Raw genomic sequence first — 13,698 nt, 5'->3', positions numbered from 1 at the left:
GCAGGCAGAGAGTGGGGTGGGGGGATCAGGCTCCCTGCTGAGCAGAGAGCCTGATGCGGGACTGGATCACAGGATCCCGAGATCGTGTCCTGAGCTGAAGGCAGAGGCTTAACCCACTGAGCTACCCAGGCACCCCAAGAGAGGGCGTTTTCAGAGGCATCAGCAGTCATGACCCGAGAGCCAGTGTGAACCATTAGGAAGCAGTCGTGACCCGTGAGCCTGGTTTCCTCTTCTAGCGACAGCGATCCGCCCAGCAGACTGGTGAGAGGAGGCGGAAGGTGTGGAAGTGTGGGGCACCTGATCCAGGCCCCCGTGACATTCTTGGGGGGGGATGAGAAGCGCACAGAGGTGTTACGATAATCCTGAGCTAATCATCCTTTAGCCAGGCCCATAACTAGTTGGATGAAAGTTCCCAAAGGGTGTTAATTAGTGTCCCGGAGTCAACGGAGGGGGACACCGCCCCTGGGTTCCATCCTCTGCTCTGTCCTGACTGGCTGTTTGCTCTGTAATTTAGAAAGATGAAAGATGTAGAAAGTTCGGTTATCAAAGCTGGGGATCGCAGCTAGAGGGGTGGCCTTCCTCCCAGTGTCACGGAGTCAGGGCGCAGAAATCTCAGCACCTGAAAGAACTGGTTGAAGGCAGCGAGGTAACGTGAGTAAGGAGAGCCTGTCAGTCTCCGGGCCTGCCTCTGAGTCATCGCTTCCCAGTCTGGCACCCTGGACGTTGGGGGCCAGGGGAGTCTCTATGGGGGGCCCTCCTGTGCTCACGGGATGCTGAGCAGCATCCCTGGGGCTGACCCACTCAGTGCCAGGAGCTCCCCCGCCATCATAACAGTCCAGAATATTTGCAGACAATGCCGCATGTTCCCCGGGGCACAGAATGCCCCCTGGTTGAGAACCACCAGTCCAAATAAGCTCCTCCAGAATCAGGACTGAATGACAACCTGGAGAAACAGCTCAGAGATTCCAGTTAAAGATAGTACCAGTTTGAGCAGTGTTTGTGACACAGCACTCCTACCTTCTCCCCAGTCCCACCCCCAGAGGAACTGCTGCAACTAAATTAGGTTGTTCTGGGGGCGCCTGGGTGGCTCAGTGGGTTAAAGCTTCTGCCTTCTGCTCAGGTCATGATCCCAGGGTCCTGGGATTGAGCCCCCCATCGGACCTTCTGCTCAGCGGGGAACCTGCTTCCTCCTCTCTCTCTGCCTGCCTCTCTGTCTACTTGTGATCTCTATCTGTCAAATAAATAAATAAAATCTTTAAAAAAAAAAAATTAGGTTGTTCTGGTACCCAGAAAACTCGCAACAAAGCCAGGACCCTAAGACTGGTTAATTCCAGGTCTCATCCGGTTCCATCCCGGGATCCCGGGATCGCTTGCCCTGGAACCACGCCCACTCCCCCGCCTTCTGGTCTTCAGCAGATTTCCCTCTCTTGGTCCTGTCTCGCTGTGGTCGTGTCTCTCTGCAGAGCGCAGTGTTCCAGTGTCCACCTGCTGTCACTGGAGTCCTCAGGGGCAGCTTGGATAAACCCGCACGGAAGTCAGACTTGCCACCTCCCCCGGCTCTGCCCTCCCCAGGGCACCTGCATCGGGTCCCCACACCCTCCTCGCCCATCTCCCTGCATCCGCCAGCATCCCCTTGCAGGTCCCCCCCACTCCCGCCACAGCCTCTACTTCCGGAGGTAAATATGATCGAAGACCCCGTGTATAAACTTGTCCGTGACTGCAGTTTCGAGAATAAAGTGTAAACTGCAAAGATCGCAAAGGCCCGAGACAGTCCCTTCACGCACAAGGCGTTCCCTCCGGCCTGCTGTTCTGCCCCCTTGGTTTCTCCTCATTTCTCCCCTGACCTACCCCAGACCTGGTCTCCCTTTGTCCCTTCCTGCAGCAAATATTTATGGAGCACCCTTCCCGCCCCAGGCCTTGTGCCAAGGTTGAATGACAGAGATCCCCACGTGTGTGGAGCGTCCTCTCTAAGGACACAAATAGAGTTCACTGTGTGTGGCTTCCGTATTTACGAATTCACCCACTGGCGATGATTTATCCATTACTCCCAAATCAGTACCCCCAGGGCTTTCTTGGTGCTTGGACAACACACAGAGAGGGAAGATACTGGAGTTGCCCAAGGCGCTGATTCCCATATGGCCTCTGTCGAGCCCGTTCCGTAAACAAGTGTCCTTTTCCAGTGTATTTAAATTGCCACGCTCTGTTTATTCTTGTGCTTTTTGTTGGCGATTTTGCTGTTGGAAAATGGCTCCCGAGCACTGGGCCAAAATGCTGTCTAGTGTCCCCAGGCCCAAGAAGGCTGTGATGAGCCTTGTGGAGGAAACAGGTGAATCAGACCAACTTCTTGCAGACGCGAGTTAGAGAGCTGTTGGCTGTGTTCGGTGTTTATGCTGCAACAATGTAGATTAAATAAGGTCTCTTCCAACCAAAACGTAGGGAACACAAGGTTGGGTATTGATGGGCTGACAAAAATAGGAGCAGAGTCTTCTAGGACCTTCTAGGACCATGAAGCAGGGGCTCAGCCTTTACCAGATCCGTGTTGACAGAGCCTTGGGAGCCCTGTCACAAATCCTGAGCGCCCCCTGTGTGGCGGGAGAGATGGCGGGACACAAGGCAGGGAGGGAACAGCCATCCGATCCCGTGGGTTCCGGGGCGTGAGGAGAGGAGTTGGAGACCGTGGGCTGTGGGGAGGAGATTCAGAGTTCTTTTGCATTTTCCCCCAAAACTGGTTTCCTCGGGGTCTTTGCCAGCACTAGTGACTGAGAGCCCTCCCACGCTGGGCTTCCTGGCTCCCCTTGCCCTGCACGTCTGCGCTAAGGGTGTGTCTTTCCTCTAACCCCTATGTGTCCCTGTTTGTCCCAGCCTCCCCACCCCCCCCCATGCAACTTTACCCCAACCCGTGGTGTCGCATCCCTAGTAAAGGAAATGGCCCGTCCCCAGTCTTGGGAGCACACCCTTGGCCTTAACCAGAGCCTGCCTTTGGCCTCGGACTCCTGTGCCCCAGGCTTCTCCAGTTCACCGTATGCCAAAGCTTTTTTCATTGGATTCGTTATTCCAGGGAGCGCTTGTCTACAGGCTCCGGACCAGCCAGCTGGAGGATAGGTTCGAGTAGGGTGCGAACGAGTCTCACAGGAAGTCTGGGCAGGGCCCTTTTCTCGGGGACAGGCTCTTCAGCCTCCAGCCTGCCCACATGGCAGTGTGCAGAAGGACTGAGCCCCTGAGCCCAGCCCCGGGCCCTAGCTGCAGCCTGTGTGCACTTAGAGGTGATCAATGGACCGAAAAAAGCAGTTATTTTTTAAAATTAATAAGCCTTAACTACTTTATTTAACTTAAAGTAGATAAATGTCCTTGTGTTTGTCAATCTTGTGCTCTCCAGCGGCCTTTCCTCTGCGAACGGATATCCATCCCCATCATCTTTCTTGCTTTAAAGCAGACCTGGAGAGGGGCGCCTGGCTGGCTCAGCAGAGCGCCCACTTTTGATCTCAGGGTTGTAGGCTCAGGCCTCATGTTGGGTGTAGAGATTGCTTAAAACTAAAGTCTTTTTAAAATAAACAAGCCAGACCTATAGCATAGACTTTCCACTCTACTTTGCTTTGAACGAGAATTTCAAGGAAATGGGAAGCCTTCTGAATGCTGACACTTCTGCACGAATGTGGTTGGTTAGCCCTTATCTGGGCGGGTGGGCGGTGTTCAGATCACCTTCTAATCAGATGGTACTTTGGTTTGCTTGTTTTTAAGTGACTTGCTTGTGAGTTTTAGAAACAGGAGCTCTCTTGCATTGGTGGTTCAAGAGTTTAAGTAACATTTTATTAAGGAATGTATCTGTAACACCGAGTACTGCTGGCACGCACAGCTCTGAAATCTACTAGAAGTGGCTCTGGTTAAGCAAATGTTTGCCGGCGGTCGGTCACGGAGCATCCTGGCCACCTCATTGGCCTCGCCTTGTGTCGTGCACCCTGAGAGAGAAGAGGCCCCAGTTGCAGGTGGACCGGTTCAGTGAAAGTTGCTTCAGAATGTACCTGTTCGGGGCACCTGTTTGGCTCAGCTGGTTAAGTGTCTGATTCATTCTCTCTCTTTAAGATTTTATTCATTTGAGAGAGAGAGAGCATGAGTGGGCTGGTGGGGAATGGGGAGAAACAGACTCCCCGGTTGAGCAGGGAGCCCGACTTGGGGCTCGATCCCAGGACCCTGGGACCATGACCTGAGCCAAAGGCAGACACTCAGCCAACTGAGTTGCCTAGGTGCCCCAAGCATCTGACTCTTGATTTCAGCTCAGGCCATGGTCTTGGAGTCATGGGATCAAGCCCCACATCCGGCTCAGCACTCAGCAGGGAATCTGCTTAAGATTCTCTCTTCCCGGGGCACCTGGGTGGCTCAGTGGGTTAAGCCTCTGCCTTCAGCTCAGGTCATGATCTCGGGGTTCTGAGATCGAGTTCCGCATCGGGCTCTCTGCTCGGCAGGGAGCCTGCTTCCTCCTCTCTCTCTCTCTCTCTCTCTCTCTCTGCTTGCCTCTCTGCCTACTTGTGATCTCTGTCAAATAAATTTTAAAAATCTTTGAAAAAAAAAAAAAGATTCTCTTTTCCTCTCCCTCTACCCCTCCCCCATCTCTAAAATAAATAAATACAATCTTTAAAAAAAAAAAAAAAAAGAATGTACCTGCAAAATCCTGTTTTTACTAAATATCATTCTTCAGAATCGCTGTCTTCAGCTACTCTCATCTTATTTTCCTTGACTGTTCCGGCTGTTTCTACACATGGATTGGCCCTAAGTAGATAGTCCCAGGTTCCACTGTTACCCTGTATTTTCAGCGACCTTCAGAACTTCCGCACTAGCATCCTGGGGCCGTTTCGGACTAATAGTGTCCACAGTGAGAGCTTCCGTGTTCTTCTTGCCACGGCTCCCTCTCCCTGGCTTCTTCCAGTCCCAGCCCCTGAGGGTGCCACCCAGTGACCCAAACCACATGTCTCAGTCTTCCCAGTGTTCTGCAGCCACCCCACCCTCCCTGCCTGCATTAAGGACATTGTCACCGGCACGCACACCTACCCGACTGGATCCCTCCCTCGGTCATCATTCCTCTGCCTTCTTTCTTTGCTCACCCCTGCCATCACCATCTGGTCTAAGAATGTGGGTCCAATCCTGCTTGTCCTTCACTTGAAATCCCCCGTGGTTCCCCATCCCCAGACACCTGACCACGGTGCGTGAAACACCAACGCTCTAGCCCAGCCTGCCTTTTGATCTTCATCTCTGGCCATGCTCTTCCCCTCCCCACTCCCATGCCCCCTGCCTGCCGACCCCACACGGACCCCCACCGCCCTCCCCTGGAATAGCCTCGCCTTCCCCCTTCCTCCTTTTCTCCTAATGACCTCCTACTCATCCTTCAAGACCCAGTGCAGGTGACCCTATAACCTTCCTCCTCCCCTCCACCAGGAAGAATGACTCATCTTCCCCTGTGGGACACTCCTAACTTCCAGTACTAGAAATCTCATAATCGTTTGCTAACGTGTCACCTTCTTGATCATCTGGGTTCCTCAGGGCTGGAGATCTGCCTTACTCACACACCATTATTCCCATGGAAAGAGGTGTTTTATGTTTTCTAAACCAATTCGCAAACTTTTTATCAGTATTATTTGGGGGGAAATCTAACCCTTTTAGAAGCTGTGACCACCTGGACAGCGCAGGGCTCCACGGGAGGAGCTAAGCCCCAGTTTCTCCACTTCCCAGTGTTCTAGGGTCTCGTGTAGTCGAGTATTGAACCCCATCCCACAGTCTTGTCTGTGTTCAGGAAAATGTTGTCAATGTTTCTTTAGTGAGGTGCGTGGATACCAGGGGCCGGCACGAGGAAGCCACCAGTTAGCCCCTTGCCCCATTCCTACTCCTGCGGGTAGGTTTATTTCCTCCCTGAATCCTCCCCATATCCCTGTGAGGTAGGTACCATGTACTGTTCTGCACAGACAATGAAACAGTGTTGGGGGGACTAAGTAATGAGCCAAGATCACAGAGGTAGCAGAAGCAGGTGACGGTCAGGATTCAGACCCCTGCTCTTCCTGACCCCAGAACCTATGTTTCGGAAGAGAGCAGTCATGTCCCAGAATGTCCCTGATTTTGTACCCCCACACTTGGGGGTAGAAACTGAGGTCGTGGATCTTCTCTAATGTGACTCTGCAAAACCCAGCACAGTGCTGATTTGCGGAGGCGTCAGAAACTGTCACCATCTGCTTTAAGCTTTTTCCCAAACTTGTATTTTGAAATAATTTTAGATTTATGGAAGAGTTCTAAGGAGATTATGCAAAAAGTGCTGCAGACAGGCCCTGCACTCAGCTTCCTCCTCATGTGGACCTTTTTTTGGAATTTATTTATTTATTTACTTATTTGACAGAGAGATAGATCACAAGTAGGCAGAGAGGCAGGCAGAGAAAGAGGGGGAAGCAGGCTCCCTGCTGAGCAGAGAGCCCAATGCGGGGCTCCATCCCAGGACCCTGAGACTGTGACCTGAGCCAAAGGCAGAGGCTTAACCCACCGAGCCACCCAGGTGCCCAACCTTTTTGTTTTTAATTATAAAAGTCATACCAGCGTCGCAGAAAATTTGGGAACTAGAGCCATGAGGGGAAAGAGCTATGATCCCACACAGCTACTGTGTCTACAGCTACAGTCCTCTATCGTGTCGCCTTCCAGGACTTTTTGTCTTTATCCATATTGTCCTGCACAGATGTCCTGGGTGGTGCAGTCCTTGGGAAAAGCAGTTTGGTGATAACCAATCCAAATCGTAAAACATGGCCAACCTTTGCCTCCGGAGCGCCGTCTCTGTGAGACTCGGGTCTGAAATTGGAATGAGTCAAATGTCTGACAACAGAGAAGTAATTCAGAGAAGGGATGAAAGTGGAACTTACAGACACCAGAGCCGTGCCAGTGCGGGAAACGTGCATATGTCCACCACCATGGTTAATGAACGTGAGCTCCCGGGGCGTCTGGGTGACTTAGCCGGTTAAACATCTGCTTCAGCTCCGGTCACTATCTCAGGGTGCTGCGATCGAGCCCCACATCGGGCCCCTTGCTCAGCGGAGAGCCTGCCTCTCCCTCTTGCCCCCTGCCCCTGCAATTCAAGCTCGAGGCTATGCGCGCGCACTCTCTCTCTCTCAAGTAAATAAATAAAATTAAAAAAAAAAAAAAAGAACATGAACACCTATGCAGATACAGATCAAGGTACAAAGAGATTCCCGTGAATGGCAGAAAGAATATTGATTAGTTTTAATTTTTCCTTTTTTTTTTTTTTTTACATTGAAGTTCACTTTTTTCTATTGTTAATTAAGAGGGATCACATCCAGGTAACAGGGACTTGGGGGATGTTTTCTCCCGTGCCTTTGTCAGTGTTTGGTGAGGACCGCCCCTCGTCAGCCAGGAGGGAGTCTCTGCAGGCCAAGAGTTGGTCCCACGTTCTGTACTTCGGGACTGGAACGTGCCACCGTGCCACCGGGCTTGGGCTGGATTTACGCCCAAGAATGTTCTCTTTTGTTCCCTTCTTTTCTTCCCCTGCGATGACTCACTGTAGCCGTTTGCCTTCGTTAGTTCTTATCTTTATTAAACACAACAACTTAGAAAAATACCATCTTGGTATTAGACATGACTTTGGAGAAATGCTTTATTTATCAATAGAGTAAATAAAATAAGCTGGTGCCCCCCCCCGCAAAAAAAAAAAAGCCCTTTGAAGTTCAGGTTTATTAAGAATGCTGAAGATTGACCCCCAGGCAGTATAGCAGGTTCTTACCGGACGTCTGGTCATCTGGGTACTGAGACCTGGCTCTCTGCCCGCCTGTCCCATCTTGGCCTAGTTTTCCCTCTTGTGCAAAATCAGAGTGCTGCTGTTCTGCGTGTGTCGCAGAGGCGAGGTCGGCTGCTCGAGAGAGCGCTAGAACAGCATGGGCCACTTCTGCCAGGATTAAGGTCTTTCGTCTGTATTCCCGGTAACAACACACGTGTGTTGTACCACAAAGCACCCCTGAGTCTTAGACATTCCAGAAGGAGAAGCAGCGCCAAATGGTTTCCGTGGAGACCTGGGGTTTCTCACAACGGACCCTGCGGTTTTTCTTAGTTTGCTAGCACAACTTTCTTATCGTGGGTCACCTCGCAGTGTTGGATCTGAAGCGCCTTCTGGATCTCAGAGGAAGGCAACTCAGAGAGTTCTGGGGCTGGAGGAGGCTGGAGGAGCTCAGGTCCTGCTCTTGCGGGTTAGAGATGAGAACACCAATGGCCCCTTCCCCAGGTTTCCCTTGACGAGCTAGAGGCTACAAGCCCACAGGCTGGGGCCAGGGACGGGCACGCATGCGCAGTTCCCGAGGACAGGGATGCTCTGGGCACTGGGCAGAAGAGGAGGCCTGTCCTCGTGATGTCAGCCAGGGTAGCAAGAATCCCCCGGAGACTCGAGAAGGGTGGGCTGGGAAAGGTCAGCTGCCGGCATATTTGAGGGTGAAGAGGAACATAAAGTTCAAGGGGCAGAGTTCATGAGAGCGTGAGCCACAGGGACTGACAATCGCTCACTTCCTGACCATGTCCTTCCCGCACCTTCCAGCAACATCCAGGGGCCACATAGCCTGTTCAGTGGAGCATTTTTTAAAAATCCCACCAGAGATAATAGCCCTGAAGACAGCAGGTTGCCCCGAAAGTGAACTAGTAGGCCTCGCCTGTGGGTGCCCTCCCCACCTGGCGGGGACGAGGTCTGTGGACCCGAGCTGGGAGCAGGCTGGCCCGGCACATAGATCAAAGCAATGTTGACATCGCGATATGATTGACATCTGACCCTTGCCCTCCAAGAGGTCAGGGTTCCATGAGGCATGAGGCAGTGTGATAACAGCCGTGACCGGTTGTGTGCACAGAGGTAAAGGGCACAGGAAGGCCTAGGCTGTGGGGGCTGGGAAAGAGGGAAGGCGACCCAGAGGGACTCTGGCCGGGCCCCAAAGCTCGCCAGGCAAAGGGGTGCCTCAGCCAAGGCACCCAGAGCTGCACGTCAGCATGGTTGGGGTGCAGAGTGCAAATGGGGCATGACCAGGCCAGGGAGTCGGAGCCAAAGCTGTGGGATGCCCACAGGTATGTGGTGAGACCCTCGGGCAGCAGGGCGGGGGGCGGGGCGGGAAGCGGAGGGGCTCGGTAGCCCCCCAAGGAGACTGCAGCTTGGGCTGACTGATCAGGGAACGGGCCCACGCCCTGTGAAGTAGACAGAAAATAGGGCCAGTGTCGGGCCAGTGATGCACTGGCCCCGGGGGTGCAGGAGAAGGCTGGACTGAGGGTACCACACCCCAGGAGCCGGCGCATGGAGGGAAGGTCCTGTGAAGATGAGGGAGGCTCCAGAAGAGCACGGGGAGGGGCTTCCGCGAGAAGGGAGAGAATTTTACAGCGAGGGGAGGGCACCTCTCCTGGAAAGTGGGCCTCTGGACCTAGTTCCCTGGTGGGGGGGCGGGGCTTGTGTTCCAGGGCACCAGGAACGCCCAGAAGAAATCTGTGGAACGTGTGCTGAGGGATCAGAGAATCCTCACCCTCCGCCCCACTTGCAGAGTGCAAGCCAGCAGGCTCCAGGAAGCTGCAGATGCAGGGCTTGACCAGACAGACGCTGGCCTGCTCTCAGGAAGCTTCGGCTGGACGGGAACACTGACGGTCCGCACTGTCGTGAGAGCAGAGGGACTGAGGAGACGGAGGGCAGGGGACACAGCTACACATACAGACTTACCCCGAGAAAGTATCCGGTGCAGATGGGGTATTTCACCCCTCTGTCCGCTGGGAATTCCTTCCTTCCTTCCTTCCTTTTTAAAATTTACGTTCAGGTTACTTGACATGTAGTATTAGTTTCAGGGGTAGAATTAAGTGATTCGCCGGTTGCGTGTGACAGCCAGTGCTCTTTACAAGTGCCCTCAGTGCCCAGCAACCCTCAGTGTTTCCTGGAGTTAGGAGTCTCTTACGGTTGGCTTCTCTGTTTTTATCTTATTTTATTTTCCCGTCCCTTCCCCTATGTTCATCTGTTTTCTTTCTTAAATTCTACATATGAGTGAGATCATAATGGTTTCTTTCTCTGACTGACTAATTTCGCTTAGCATAATACCCTCCAGTTCCACTGGTGTGTTTGTTGTTGTTGTTGGTTTTTTTTTTTTTTTTTAAGATTTTATTTATTTATTTATTTATTTATTTGACATGCAAAGATCACAAGTAGGCAGAGAGAGAGAGGAAGGAAAGCAGGCTTCCTGCTGAGCAGAGAGCCCGATGTGGGACTCGATCCCAGGACCCTGGGATCATGACCTGAGCCAAAGGCAGAGGCTTAAACCACTGAGCCACCCAGGCAACTCCCTGTTGGTTTTATTATAACCATCAGGAGCATCCTGGGAACATGCTGTTGGAGGAATATCCCCGTTTAATAAGCAGTTTCACAACCACTGCAAGAGGTTTCTGTAGGAAAGAAATTGTAAAAGGTTCCTGAAATATATTTTACCTTATTAAAGCTTAAGCAGAAATGCAAGATGCACAATTTGTATTTTCAGTGGGAGCTCACCCGCGCATTAGGTCCAACCGTGTCAATTTTCCTAGGTTAAAAGTGGCTGATTATTAGCATCCAGTTCCGCATAAATGGAATTAATAGAAATAAGAATGGGAATGGAATGTGCTAAAACAGGAGTAGTGGTTCTTTGTGGTTTGTGAAATACAGGGTGGTTGCTCTTTTATTCTTACTTAATAGAAATTCCTCACGTGCACTAAGCTCACTGCTGCGAGCCTCAGAGGAGAGAGACTTTTCCAAGCCTGCCAGCAGGCCAGCCCTCCGAGAGGACCATCCTTGGGTTCCTTTTCCCTGGCCAGCGTCCCCATTCTGACACTCTTCCCTTCGCGTCATGGCCACGATCCCTTGGTTGTCCTAGCTACCCTTTGGGCCTGCGCCACATGGCCTGCCTTTGGCCCACGTGGGCTCCTCAGCTCACCTGCACTGACTCCCCAGGGTACTGATAAGAATACAGCTTTCTAGGTGCCATCCCGGCTGGTGTCACAATGTCACATCTACTCACTGAACTTGGCCTCAGCCTGAGATAAACCCCAGGGCAGGCTTGGCTGGCCAGTAGCTTGGCCGTCCAGACTCTTGTCATCACACTGATATTGACGAGGTCTAAGATAACCCAGCTCTGCACCTGCCCCACTGCTAGTTTGCTGAGCCTGCAGCAGGCACCCAGCAACCCTCTAGATGATTTCACCTAGAGGACCCCCCCAACCCCACCATCTTTGCTGATTCTCTTGACATTTCCTTCATGGCAGCCCATCAAGTTCGTGTTGGGTCAACTCATCTCCCTGCCTTTATTTCCAAACCTAATTTGAAGGATCTCCTCTGTTCCACGTGACCTTGATAACAAGCCATCTGTGCTCCCATGTCAGGCAGACTGAGGACAGAGCCCATTGGCATCAACACTAGAGATCCACCTTCTACCTGAGATAGGGCTGTGACCAAACTCAGATACGAATGGCCCGTAAGTTTTAAAGGCACCCAACCTGTACTCCTCCGGCTTTTATGTCTCCCTCAAAGTCACTGGGATGCCATGTGGGTTTCAGCCAGCGCCTGCTGATAGCCCAGGGGCTGGTACATACTCCATCTCCACGCTGGGCCCAGAGCCACCCAGGACAAGCCACCTGTTCGCTATAATGGCCATAAACACCTCTCTCTCTGCTCCGCACTTGGGCCACAAAGCACAGCTCTGAGTTTAGTCTATCTTTGTTCAAGGTAATGGGAAACCCCGATTCATGGCCTGTTTACTGTGTTCACAGCTCATAAGCCTTTTTTTTCCCCCCAGGATTTTACTTATTTGTTTGACAGAGAAAGAGACAGTGAGAGAGGGAATACAAGCAGGGGGAGTGGGAGAGGGAGAAGCAGGCTTCCCGCTGAGCAGGGAGCCCAACGTGGGGCTCGATCCCTGGACCCTGGGATCATGACCTGAGCCGAAGGGAGACGCTTAACAATTGAGCCACCCAGGCACCCTAGCAATGAGGTTTGGGTTTTTTTGAAGATTTTATTTATTTATTTGACAGAGATCACAAGTAGGCAGAGAAAGAGAGGGGGAAGCAGACTCCCTGCTGACAGAGAGCCCGATGTGGGGCTCGATCCCAGGACCCTGAGATCATGACCCGAGCCCATGGCAGATGCTTAACAACTGAGCCACCCACACGCCCTAACAATGAGTTTTTAAGATGAATTTCTTTTGTCCTTTTGCGAACCATCATCACTTTGCCCTCCTGCCACCTTCTGTCACTTCTGTCCTCCCTGGCTGCCCAGAGCTGCCACATAGAGGCTCAGACAGGCTCACCTTGACCTGTCTTCATGGCTTAGGTGAACTTTTTTGATTTGGCGGCTTTGATTTGTGCCGTTTTGCGGTCAGCGTCTGCCATGTGCTAAGCCCTGAGAAACCAGGGTTAGCTATGTGTTCCTTTCTCTCTCCTTTTACCTTCCTTCCTGTCCTTCTAAGCACATTTCTCTGACCCTTCTCTATGAAAGTGCTGGGTTATGTAAAGAACAGAAATTTGTTTCTCACATTCTGGTGGCCGCAGTTCAAATTCAGGGTGCCAGCAAATTTGGCTGGTGAGGGCTCTCTGGTGAGAGCTGCTCTCTTTATGCAGAAGGGTAGCGTGGGAGGAGGGAGGCATCTGAGCTCTCTGGTGTCTCTCTCTCTCTCTTTTTTAAGATTTTATTTTATTTATTAGAGAGAGAGAGAGAAAAGCAGACTCTCCATTGAGCAGGGAGCTCAACACGGGGCTCAATCCAGGACCCTGAGATCATAACCTGAGCAGAAAGCATATGCTTAACCCACTTGAGCCCCCCCAGACACCCTTCTGGTGTCTCTTCTAAGATAAGGACCCTGATCCTATCCAGATCAGAGCCTCACCTGACGTTCTCATTTAACCTTAATGACTTCCTTGGACACCCCATCTCCAAAGACAGCCACTCTGGGGGTTAGGGCCCCAACATACAAGTTTTGGGGAGACACGAACATAAACATTCCATCCATAACAGGAAAGGACCTTGAAAACATCTTGCTAAGTGAAATAAGCCAGGCGCAGAAAGGCACATACTGTGCGATTCATTCCACTGATACGAGGTACCTCGAGGGGACAAACATTGTTAGGAAACATGGTTTTATTCGTTGTAGGGTGCTATGGGCTGACCTGTGCCCCCCCCCACACACACACACATACAGATGCCCATGTTGAAGCCCTTGCCCCCAGTGTGATGGTATTTGGACATGGGGACTTTGGGAGGTAATTAGGTTTAGAGGAGCTCATGAGAGTGGGGCCCCCATGATGAGGTTAGTGCCCTTGTAAGAGGAGACGCAGAGAGCTCGCTCTTGCTCTCTCCACCTCTTGAGCACACAGGGAGACCTGGGCTGGCTGGCTGCAAGCCAGAGAGAGAGAGCCCTCCCCCAGGACCGAGGCCATCCGCACCTTGATCTTGGACTCCCCAGCCTCCAGAAATGTGAGAAAGTAACGTGTGTTGTTCCAGCCCCGCCAGTTTGGGTACTTTGTTATGGCGGCCCACGCTGACCAAGACCTTGGTCATGAGTGTTCTCTCTGGTTTTTTTGTTGGTGGTTGGGGAGCTAGTGCTTTTGTTTATTTCCGAATTTTCCTTTTTGAAATCATGACAGACTCAGAGTCCATTGCAAAGCTCACATGTGCCCTTCACCCAGCTTCCC

At 51.9% G+C, this 13,698-nt stretch overlaps 1 protein-coding gene across 10 annotated transcripts in view; it reads left to right on the top strand.

Annotated features, from left to right (window-relative positions):
• ARHGEF18 (Rho/Rac guanine nucleotide exchange factor 18) overlaps window positions 1-13,698 on the top strand; it is a 79,253-nt gene that overhangs the window by 37,813 nt on the left and 27,742 nt on the right. Inside the window, exon 1 of one of the 10 annotated variants that reach the window (XM_032309713.1) lies at window positions 9,514-9,742. The exons of the other annotated variants lie outside the window; for them this stretch is intronic. The gene's annotated coding sequence lies outside the window, so the exon portion shown is untranslated. Of the gene's footprint in view, window positions 1-9,513; window positions 9,743-13,698 lie in introns of those variants that run through there. 10 annotated transcript variants of the gene reach the window in all.

This window comes from Mustela erminea, chromosome 1 (assembly GCF_009829155.1).
Source record: "Mustela erminea isolate mMusErm1 chromosome 1, mMusErm1.Pri, whole genome shotgun sequence".
NCBI classification, from domain to species: domain Eukaryota; kingdom Metazoa; phylum Chordata; class Mammalia; order Carnivora; family Mustelidae; genus Mustela; species Mustela erminea.
Note: the sequence above shows the minus strand (reverse complement) of the source record. Positions and strands in the feature narration are given on the sequence as shown.